Below are 12,644 nucleotides of genomic sequence, written 5' to 3'. Positions count from 1 at the left end.
GTTTAATGCTAGACTTAAATCTGCTTCGATGGATTTTATTTTGTTCTTTTTTAAAATTGTTTTCTGGTGGAGGTCTTTCACTGAAACAAAGGTACACACTATTGTAGCTTGTGTTTTCGCAATAAACGTTTATTAAAGAAAAGAAAGCATAAATAAGGTGAACCAAGCTATTTACATAAAGATTTTGAAACACACAATAAAATACAATCTACTTATCCCAGCATCAACATTTATACAATCCATGAGCTCAAGATTATTGCATTACCTCTCACATTTGGTTTGACTACTGCTTTCAATTCCCAGTCTTGAGAGGCTGATAGTCTCTTCCTTGGATATTAACACAAATGAGTATAGATTTTCTCAACTTCAAACACTTCTAGTCAGGAACCTTCAAACTCAAGCACTTACACTGAGGTAACTCATTTCATAACTTTTATAAACTGACTCCTTCCAGCTCCTTTAGCTCAGTTGGCTGGCTTGCTGATTTGCAATACAGCGTGATGCCAGCAGCACAGGTTCAATAGCTGAGGTCATCATGAAGATCCCACCTTTTCAACTTCACCTGAAATGTGGTGACCTTCAGCTTAAATCACCACCAGGCACTTCTCTCTATTTAGCCCCCAATCCTATAGTCCTCTGGGAAGATGGTGATCTTACCTATTTTAAACAATTTCAACCTCTGCTTTTTTTAAAAAAAACTGTACACAAACACTTTATTTTAAAAGTCTAACATTCGGTTCTCTTTTGTGAATTCACACTCTGAAAAACTGATCAAAAAAAATCCCAAAGTAAGGCAAATTGTGTACCAATTGATGGTTTCAACTGTTCCACCACAGCAACATCGAGAATACAGAAAGGTTTCCACAGCTCCCAGAAAATGACATTTTCCATTAATACCCCTGTACTAAATTATCATATAACAAGCAAGACTGAATGAGTATGTCATACTTACATTTGAAGATTTAAAGTACATACCTAGGCAGTCATTACTGATGCACCTACAGAAATATGATTGCATTTCAACTCCTAGCAATCATAATTATCAAGTTTATTCCAAAGGTGCAACTAATGACACAAAAAACACCATTGATACTTAGTAGCTGAGTTATCCTAACAATTAATAACCTGAACTTTGACATTACTCTTTGCTTTTTGGTAAAACGTGAATATTGCCAACTTTTTCTTTCATAGACTCAGAGTCACACACCTGACATGGTAGAGAGGAACGGTAGACAGTTCTTTCCCTATAGCTCTTTCAACACAAAAACAATACTTTATGAGGTGACTGATAGTAGTTAATCGATAATTTCCTCCCTTATGAAGAATCAGTAGGTTTACATTCAGCAAGGTTTAATACAATCATTGCTACAGTCAGGCAGAGTTGAGGATAAGATCTGAATCCTACCATTCTTTGATAAAAATCAGTTTTTCAACAAACTACATTACCCAAGGATATAATGTTGTATATAGCTTTTAAAATGTACTGCATGAACACAGGAATGGATTAAAATTTCAGCAATGATATTGTGACATTACTTTAAATATAGTGTAGTGAAACATGAGCAACCTTTAAAACTAACTGTTTAAAAAGAAACAAAAATATTTAAAGGAAACCAACCTGAATAAAGAACTGTGAATAATCATGAAAACAACTTTCAACATAGATGAAATTACCTGGGGGTAAAGATTTTCCGGGGAATGACTTCTGTCTATTTCTTTTTGCAGATTATCTTCCATCTTATGGTCTTGCTGTGCTATTGCAGCTGTCAATTCATGCAGCCTTTAACAATAAAAAAGCAATTTCCCTTCAAATAAAAGTGCCTACCATTTTCCAAGCATGGCCTCAATAATATGCATCAGGTTACAATAATCTATTTTGACTTATGGTGAAAGGATCTAAAAATAAAAGCATTCTGACATTTAAGGAGCAAAGACAAATTGGCAAGTTATATTTTACTGAATGACTTCAGCCTAAATGTTTGTTCGCTACCAATATCAACCAGTCCCCTTTCTTCTTAACAACATTCGATGATCAAATATCTTTGCTTTTTCTTTAATTCATTCATGGGATGTGGGCATCACTGGCTGGGCCAATGTCTACTGCCCATTCTTAGTTGCCCTTGAGAAGGTAGTGATGAGCTGCCTTCTTGAACCACTGCAGTCCACATGCTGTAGGTAAATCCACAATGATTATAAACTATGGCCACAATACATGTGGCACTGCGCTCATCTAGCCAAGATTAAATGGTGTCAAGTTTTCATGCAAACTAATTAACGTAAACTCAAGTGTAAAATCACCTGAGAGAGCACAATCAACCAGCATTTTAAAGTAAATTCCATTTGTAACAGCAAGTGTCAATTACTTAACATGAACAAAAGGTACCAGGATTCTTTAGTAGAACAACAAAAATACCTTCAGATTGAGGCTGAAGATAATGAGGTGTGCAACAGTTATCTCTATCCTGCAGACTTTCAGATTAGATTAGATTACTTACAGTGTGGAAACAGGCCTTTCGGCCCAACAAGTCCACACCGACCCACCACCCACCCAGACCCATTCCCCTACATTTACCCCTTCACCTAACACTACGGGCAATTTAGCATAGCCAATTCACCTAACTTGCACATTTTTTGATTGTGGGAGGAAACCAGAGCACCCAGAGGAAACCCACGCAGACATGGGGAGAATGTGCAAACACCACATAGAGAGTCGCCTGAGGTGGGAATTGAACCCAGGTCTCTGGCGCTGTGAGGCAGCAGTGCTAACTACTGTGCCACTGTGCCACCCACTTAAAATATGGAACGCTTCATGAATTTGCATGTCATCCTTGCGCAGGGGCCATGCTAGTCTTTTAAGATAATTTATATCAGTTGTTCTGTACTTTTTGAAGTAATACAAATATTTTTCTCTCAGTATAATTGATTGAGAAAAGAATACATTGTCAAAGCTGTTCACTTTGCACTGTTAAGGACATTTTGCAAGAATACAATTTCAAGGGGAAAACCAATATTTATTCTGCATGAGAAGAAAGTATTGACTGATTGGCAATTGGACTCATAGGCGCTGCTATGGAGAATACCCTTATTAATGCTGATTGACAGTGAATTGCCGGTTTTGTTTAAATTTTAAAACAGACAGGTTAACCAGTTTGTCAGGGCATTGCAATATGTGCAAATATGCTGCACTAAGTTCAACTGACAATTCTCAACTGGTTATCCATGTAATTTAGCACATGTTCAGGACTGCGTTTCTCACTATGGGAAAGCCATAAAATTACTGAACCTACGCATTTTGTTTTCCCCCCAAAGCTGTAAGACTTCTGCAGCAGGAAGCCAAGCTCAAGGCACAATGCAAAGAATCCCATTCCAACAAACACTTCAGGTAGAAATTCATTTTTATGTCAGGTGTGGGGTCAATTTTACTGGTAAGGGTTAGTTCAGCTTAAAGATTCAATGGACAGACTGAGAAGATTGTGGATTTTTCGGTATAAATCATTTACTCCCTATACTTTTGGCGTGAGATGGTATCCAAGTGGGATCCAGGTGGATACTCAGAACTAGTTTTCTTTGAAAATATGATCTCCTATTCCTTAGGTTCCTCATCAACGAGCCAAGACGAGCTGTACAGGTGATCTGGCACCAGCTTTCAGTTGCTTGGCATCTGCTTGGAGATTAGCAAAGAGACCCAGGTATAGTTGCTTCCAGATATTCTCTCTTTCTGAGAGAATGCCAAACTCTAAAAGCCAATGATTGACTTGAGACCATGTCAATGCATTTGCCAGCTATCATATTGTGTCTTTGTCACCCAAAGACAAGTAACATCTTTTCAAAGTTAAGTGAAAGTGTGAACTCCTATATATTTACTATTTTATAATGTTACCCATTTCTGATTAGGTAAGGAAAATATCTTATGAAATATCTATATCAAATCTGAACGATTGTTACCTTGACTCCAATTTGTCAAACCACAATTAAATTAATTTTGAATTTATCTGTGCACTTACATCCAATTAAAAAATATTATGTTGATACAGAAAACTTTCAATTTCATTTACTGCCCCACTCAGCTATTTACAATCCATATAAGTAACTTAGATGAAGTTGTTTGCTGTCAATTTAATTTGATCTGGGAGGAGGATATTGCAGGGGGCGAGGTGGTCAGGAGTGAGTCTGTGGGACGCAGGTGTATGGAGGTCAGTTTTACACTAATCCAGAAGTTACATTAGGTTTTTTTATCCTCTAACCCTCTAAGTCCTCCAACTTTAGTAGACCTTTTTGGAAGCTTCCTGACACAGAGGAATTATCCTTTGGAAAATTCCCTTGGAGTTGCTGCAATGGGGAATTTGCATGGTCATTCCATACGATTGCTGCCTGCACTGCTCTGAAGACTCTCTGGCCATTAGTTTAATAGGTCAGTCATGTTTAAGGAGTAAACAGGTTACCTTGCATTAATCTTTCGATCCAGAACTTTTCCTTCTGATTCAAGATCGGTTTGCTTACTCCTGAGATAAGTGAATTCATCTTCAATTTGTATCAGTCTACAAATTTACATAGATATGAGTATTAACTTTAGTTACATGAAGTATCTAAGTCTGTTAATAGAATATTAAAATAGTATAACTACGGTACACCAAAAGGACAGATGCTGATTAACAATTCAACCACTGCACATTGTGGCTTGACTCTGTTTTATTAACTTATAAAAAAATCAACGAAAGTCACAAACAATTTGTAAAGTTGTGATGAGGATTCATTATACATCACCAGTAATTAGAAATCTGGATTCTAAAGTTCAAGAACAATGTACAGCTTTAAACATGATTTGTATTTGTTCTGGGAGTGGCATCAAGTTTTATTTACATGTATCTTAATAAGGTAATTAAAACCTCAAGGTGAACAGTTTAGTGTATTAGGAAAAAGGGGAGAAGAAAATAAGCTGTAGTTGCTTAGGGGCAGGAGTAGTGCATTAAAGAAAGATAGAAAAATCTAGAAGGCATCAGCAGTGTAAAGGTTTCAGTCAGAGACAAAAGATCTGTAGAAAAAGTGCTAATAATTTAGCAATCTCCAAAATAGTCTGGGCTGAAAATCTTAATAAGCCAAGAGAAGACCTCTAGACAGAGAAGTCTGACAAAGAGATGAGTTTAAAGAACATGGCTTTGTGCATGGGAAATCATGTCTCACAAATTTGATTGAGTTTTTTGAAGAAGTAACAAAGAGGACTGATGAGGGCAGAGTGGTAGATGTGATCTATATGGACTTCAGTAAGGCATTCGACAAGGTTCCCCATGGGAGACTGATTAGCAAGGTTAGATCTCACGGAATACAGGGAGAACTAGCCATTTGGATACAGAACTGGCTCAAAGGTAAAAGACAGAGGGTGGTGGTGGAGGGTTGTTTTTCAGACTGGAGGCCTGTGACCAGTGGAGTGCCACAAGGATCGATGCTGAGACCTCTACTTTTTGTCATTTACATAAATGATCTGGATGCGAACATAAGAGGTACAGTTAGTAAGTTTGCAGATGACACCAAAATTGGAGGTGTAGTGGACAACGAAGAGGGTTACCTCAGATTACAACAGGATCTGGACCAGATGGGCCAATGGGCTGAGACGTGGCAGATGGAGTTTAATTCAGATAAATGCGAGGTGTTGCATTTTGGGAAAGCAAATCTTAGCAGGACTTATACACTTAATGGTAAGGTCCTAGGGAGTGTTGCTGAACAGAGAGACCTTGGAGTGCAGGTTCATACCTCCTTGAAAGTGGAGTCGCAGGTAGATATAATAGTGAAGATGGCATTTGGTATGCTTTCCTTTATTGGTCAGAGTATTGAGTATAGGAGTTGGGAGGTTATGTTGCAGCTGTACAGGACATTGGTTAGACCACTGCTGGAATATTGCGTGCAATTCTGGTCTCCTTCCTATTGGAAAGATGTTGTGAAACTTGAAAGGGTTCAGAAAAGATTTACAAGGATGTTGCCAGGGTTGGAGCTATACGGAGAGGCTGAACGGGCTGGGTCTATTTTCCCTGGAGTGTCGGAGGGTGAGGGCTGACCTTATAGAGATTTACAAAATTATGAGGAGCATGGATAGGATAAATAGACAAATAGATTAGACTAGGTGTGATTGAGGTTACAACGAGGAGGTAGAGTGTGAAATAGGTAAGTCCCCTGGGCTGGATGGGATTTATCCTAGGATCCACTGGGAAGCCAAGGAGGAGATTGCAGAGCCTTTGGCATTGATCTTTAAATCATCATTGTTTACAGGAATAGTGCCAGAAGACTGGAGGATAGCATATGTGCTTCCCCTGTTCAAGACAGGGAGTAGAGACAATCCTGGTAATTATAGACCAGTGAGCCTCACTTCAGTTGTTGGTAAAGTGTTGGAAAAGGTTATAAGAGATAGGATTTATAATCATCTAGAAAAGAATAATTTGATTAGGGATAGTCAGCACGGTTTTGTGAAGGGTAGGTCATGCCTCACAAACCTTCTTGAGTTCTTTGAGAAGGTGACCAAACAGGTAGATGAGAATAAACCGGTTGATGTGGTGTATATGGATTTCAGCAAGGCGTTTGATAAGATTCCCCATAGTAGACTATTGTACAAAATGTGGAGGAATGGGATTGTGGGAGATATAGCAGTTTGGATCAGTAATTGGCTTGCTGAAAGAAGACTGAGGGTGGTGGTTGATGGGAAATGTTCATCTTGGAGTCCACTTACCAGTGGTGTATCACAAGGGTCGGTGTTGGGCCCACTGCTGTTCGTCATTTTTATAAACGACCTGGATGAGGGCGTAGAAGGGTGGGTAAGTAAATTTGCAGACGACACTAAGGTCGGTGGAGTTGTGGATAGTGACGAAGGATGTAGTAGGTTACACAGAGACATAGATAAGCTGCAGAGCTGGGCTGAGAGGTGGCAAATGGAGTTTAATGCGGACAAGTGTGAGGTGATTCACTTTGGTCGGAGTAACCGGAATGCAAAGTACTGGGCTAATGGTAAGATTCTTGGTAGTGTAGATGAGCAGAGAGATTACTTACTTACAGTGTGGAAACAGGTCCTTCGGCCCAACAAGTCCACACCGACCCGCCGAAGTGCAACCCACCCATACATTTACCCCTTCACCTAACACTACGGGCAATTTAGCATGGCCAATTCACCTGACCTGTACATCTTTCGACTGTGGGAGGAAACCAGAGCACCCGGAGGAAACCCACGCCGACACGGGGAGAATGTGCAAACTCCACACAGACAGTCGCCTGAGGCGGGAATTGAACCCTGGTTTCTGGTGCTGTGAGACAGCAGTGCTAACCACTGTGCCACCGTGCCGCCCTCAGTGTCCAGGTACACACATCCTTGAAAGTTGCCACCCAGGTTGACAGGGTTGTTAAGAAGGCATACAGTGTTTTAGCTTTTATTAATAGAGGGATCGAGTTCCGAAACCATGAGTTTATGCTGAAGCTGTACAAAACTCTGATGCGGCCGCACTTGGAGTATTGTGTACAGTTCTGGTCACCCCATTGTAAGAAGGATGTGGAAGCTTTCGAAAGGGTGCAGAGGAGATTTACTAGGATGTTGCCTGGTATGGAGGGAAGATCTTACGAGGAAAGGCTGAGGGACTTGAGGTTGTTTTTGTTAGAGAGAAGAAGGTTGAGAGGTGACTTAATAGAGACATATAAGATAATCAGAGGGTTAGACAGGGTGGACAGGGAGAGCCTCTTTCCAAGAATGGTGACGGCGAGCACAAGGGGACATAGCTTTAAATTGAGAGGTGATAGATATAGGACAGATGTCAAAGGTAGTTTCTTTACTCAGAGATTAGTAAAGGTATGGAATGCTTTGCCTGCAACAATAGTAGATTCGCCAACTTTAAGTACATTTAAGTTGTTATTGGACAAGCATATGGACGTACATGGAATAGTGTCGGTTAGATGGGCTTCAGGTTGGTATGACAGGTCGGTGCAACATTGAAGGTCGAAGGGCCTGTACTGCGGTGTAATGTTCTATGTTCTATAAGTCTTTTCCCTGGGCTGGGGGAGTCCAGAACTAGAGGGCATAGGTTTAGGGTGAGAGGGGAAAGACATAAAAGAGACCTAAGGGGCAAATTTTTCATGCAGAGGTGATACATATATGGAATAAGCTGCCAGAGGAAGTGGTGGAGGCTGGTACAATTGCAACATTTAAGAGGCATCTGGATGGGTTTATGAATAGGAAGGGTTTGGAGGGATATGGGCCAGGTGCTGGCAGGTGGGACTAGATTGGGTTGGGATACCTGGTCGGCATGGATGGGTTGGACCGAAGGGTCTGTTGCCATGCTGTACATCTCTATGACTCTATGTTAAAAAAAATGAATTCAACTTGGTTGCCTGATTGAGGAAAATGGATCGCCCATTAAAAAAAGTTACATGGCAATTATTACAAGTGGTCATTGCTACAAAAAGTTAAGAATGCATTTTCATGTTGCTCAAAAAGAATATTTTCACTTTTTTGACCTTGTACACACCTACACAAAAAAAGACTTGCACTTTATAAATGTGAAATTACAGTAATCATGAAGAGTCCATCCTTGTAACTTGTTTGCAAAAGATCATTCACAATTCAAAACAAAAATTTGTTAAAACTAGATGGTAGGACAACAACCATGAGACATAAAAGCAAAAATTAGGCCATGCAGTCCATCGAGTCTACTCCGCCATTCAACCAGGGCTGAAAAGTTTCTCAATCCATTCTCCCATTTTCTTCCCATAAGCCTTGATACTCAAGAACCTATCTATCTCAATTTTAAATATACTCAATGACCTGGCCTCCACAGTCTTTTGTGGCAATTAATTCCATAGATTCACCACTCTCTGGCTGAAGAAGTTTCTCCTTATCTCCGTTATAAAAGGTCTTCCCTTTACTCTAAGGCTATGCCCTTGGGTCCTAGATTCTCCTACCAATGGAAACATCTTTCCAGCATCTACTCTGTCCAGGCCATTAAGTATTTCATAAGTTTCAGTTAGATTCCCCCCTCATCCTTCTAAACTCCATCAAGTTCTAAACTCCACAAAGTCCTCAAACATTCCTCATACATTAAGCTTTTCATTCCTGGCACCATTCTCGTGAACCTCCTCTGAACATGCTTGAGGGCCAGTATTTTCTTCCTGAGATATGGGGCCCAAAACTGCGCACAATATTCCAAATGTGGTCTGACCAGAACCTTATAGAGCCTCAGAAGTACATCCCCACTTTTATATTCAAGTCTTCTCAAAATAAATGTCATCATTGCATTTGCCTTCCTAATACCGACTCAACCTGCAATTTTACGTTGAGAGAATCCTGGACTAGAATTCCCAAGTCTCTTTGCACATCAGACTTCTGAATTTTCTCCCCATTTAGAAAATTGTCCATGCCTCTATTCTTCCCAAGAAAGTGCATGACCTCACAGTTTCCCACATTGTAGTCCATCTGCCACTTCTTTCCTCACTCTCCTAACCTGTCCAAATCCTGCTGCAGCCTCACCATCTCCTCAATGCTACTTGTCCCTCTACCTATCTTTGAATTTTCAGCACATAGCCAGAATGCCCTCAGTTCCTTCATCTAGATTATTAATGTATAAAGTGAAACGTTGCGGTCCCAACACTCCTTGTCACTGGCTGCCAACCGGAGAAGGACCCTTTTATCCCCACTCTCTGCTTTCTGCAAGACAGCCAATCTTCTATCCATGCTAGCACCTTGCCTCTGATACCATGGGCCCATATATTTATCACACAAGAGAATTAGAGGGATTGGTAATGTTTGCCAAAGCCAATAAGCATGTAGTGGGTCAAAGTTCTTCTTGCACAAAGCACAGTCATACTATCTTTCTTTAGATTGAAAGGGAGTTATAATGGATAATTAAGTTTATCTCACCTAAATGTCATTTTAGAACTAAATGCAGTAAAAGAACTTTATTTGATGACCTGACATAGGTATGTGTTACTCAGTCATTAAACTTCAATGTTTGAATTTAATGGAGGTATTTTTCAGTAAAAGTCAGCAAACAAAAGGCATCACAAGTCCATCTCAATTCACTCTTTTACAGCAATAAATTTAATATTTACTTCTATTAATTGGATTAAGCCAACTTATTTAAAATCAAGTAATCATTAACCTAATCAAGAATGTGATTTAAAGTAAATTATTGGGTAATATCATTCATGGCATGTAGGTGTTGCTGGCTGGACCTGCATTCATTGCCTATTACTAGTTGCCTTTAGACAGTGGTGGTGAGCTACTTTCTTGAAATACTGCAGTACATTTGGTGTAGGCACACTGGTAATGCCATTAAGGAGAGAGTTCCAGGATCTTTACACAGCAACACCTCAGGAATGGTGTTATATTTCCAGTCTGGATATCATGGAGGGGAACTTACAGGGAATTGTATATCTGCTCTCCTTGTCCTTCCAGAAGGTAGGGGCTGTGGGTTTGGAAGATGTTGTCTGAGGAGCACTGGTGAATTTCTGCAGTGCATTGTGTAGGTAGTACACACTACTACCTACACAGTTTTGGTGATGGAGTGAGTGAATCTTTGTTGTTGCATTGCCAATTAAATGAGCTGCTTTGTTCTGGATGGTGTAAAAAGTCAGACTACACCTGACAAAGGAGCAGTGCTCAAAGGTTTGTGATTTCAAATAAAGCTGTTGAAGTATAACCTGGTGTCACTTGGCTTCTGTCTTTGTCCAACCAAATCCAACATTGGCACCTCCACATCCTGGATAGTGTAAAGCTTCTCAAGTGTTTCAAGAGTTGAACTCATCCAAGCAAGTGACTTGTGCCTTGTTGAGGTTGGACGGGCTTTGGGGCATCAGGAAGTGACTTACTTGCTGCAGTATTCCGAGCCTCTGATTTGCTCTGGTAGCCACCGTACTGAAATAGCTAATCCAGTTCAGATTCTGGTCAATGGTAACCACCATGATATTGACAGTGATGGGTTCAATGATGGTAATATTATTGAATGTCGAGGGCAATGGTTAGGTTATCATTTGTGAATATTAGAGCATGAAAGCTTACGAACTACAAAGACTGTCATGTGGCCGTCATGCATATACCTCTTTTCGAAAGTGCCCTGTATTTGCATAACTGAGCGTTCAGCTTGCCTTTGAACTTCATTTTGTTTCTGTATTCCGGACAACTATAATATATGTAAACACACTTTGTTAGTTTCTTCTCAGAGCAAGTCCATAAGAAAATCAGAATTAATCTCTCTCTGGTACGGTCTACAATTTTTTGACAAATAAAACTCATATATAAAATGGTTGTTTAACTGGCAAGAGACTTTCTTTCAAGTCTACAAAAAGTCTTCAGTCACTTCAATGGAAGACATTAGCATAAATATAAATGTACTTTTTAATTTTTTTTGGAAACAGAATAATTTAAGAGGTTACAGCAGAATGGGTCATGAGATGATAGTTCAATGCTCCAAATAAAGGAGAACAAACAGAAATCAGAAAACAGGTGAATAGCCCCCAGCACTTAGAGTCATAGAGATGTACAGCACTGAAACAGACCCTTCGGTCCAACCTGTCCATGCCGACCAGATAACCTAACCCAATCTAGTCCCACCTGCCAGCACCTGGCCCATATCCCTCCAAACCCTCCCTATTCATATACTCATCCAGATGCCTTTTAAATGTCACCACCACTTCCTCTGGCAGCTCATTCCAGACACATACCACCCTCTGCATGAAAAGATTGCCCTTTTGGTCTCTTTTATATCTCTCCCCTCTCACCCCAAACTTATGCCCTCTAGTTCTGTACTATCCCACCCCAGGGAAAAGACTTTGTCTATCCATCCTATCCATGCCCCTCATGATTTTATAAACCTCTATAAGGTCACCCCTCAGCGTCCAAAATTCCAGGTAAAACAACCCCAGCCTATTCAAACTCTCTCGATAGCTCAAATCCTCCAACCCTGGCAACATCCTTGTAAATCTTTTCTGAGCCTTTTCAAGTTTCCTATCGGAAGGATGTTGTGAAAGAGACCAGAATTGCATGTAATATTCTAACAGTGGCCTAATCAATGTCCTGGACAGCCACAACATGACCTTCCAACTCCTGCACTCAATAATCTGACCAATAAAAAGCATTCTTCACTATCCTATCAACTTGTGACTCCACTTTCAAGGAGCTACGAACCTGCACCCCAAGGTCTTTGTTCAGCAACATTCCCTAGGACCTTACCATTAACTGTAAAAGTCCTGCTAAGATTTGCTTTCCCAAAATGCAGCACCTCACATTTATCTAAATTAAACTCCATCTGCCACTCCTCAGCCCATTGGCCCATCTGATTAAATACCCATTGTAACCTTCTTCCCTGTCCACTACACCTCCAATTTGGGTGTCATCTGAAAACTTACTAACTATACCTCTTATGCTCACATCCAAATCATTTATATAAATGACGAAAAGTAGTGGACCCAGCATCTGATCCTTGTGACACTCGAATAGTCACAGGCCTCCAGTCTGAAAAACAACCCTCCATCACCACTCTCTGTTTTCTACCTTTGAGCCAGTTCTGTACCCAAATGGCTAGTTCTCCCTGTATTCCATGAGACCTAACCTTGCTAACCGCTCTCCCATGGAGAACCTTGATGAGTACCTCACCAAAGTCCATATAGATCACATCTACTGC

General features: G+C 40.3%; 1 non-coding gene across 1 annotated transcript; it reads right to left on the bottom strand.

Annotated features, from left to right (window-relative positions):
• Positions 1-2,791: 2,791 nt before the first annotated feature.
• On the bottom strand, positions 2,792-2,900 carry LOC140464810 (U6 spliceosomal RNA). Its single transcript, XR_011954985.1, has one exon. It is a non-coding gene; the product is annotated as a U6 spliceosomal RNA (small nuclear RNA).
• Positions 2,901-12,644: the final 9,744 nt, after the last annotated feature.

This window comes from Chiloscyllium punctatum, chromosome 40, assembly GCF_047496795.1.
Source record: "Chiloscyllium punctatum isolate Juve2018m chromosome 40, sChiPun1.3, whole genome shotgun sequence".
NCBI lineage: Eukaryota > Metazoa > Chordata > Chondrichthyes > Orectolobiformes > Hemiscylliidae > Chiloscyllium > Chiloscyllium punctatum.
This window is presented reverse-complemented; position numbering and strand designations above follow the sequence as displayed.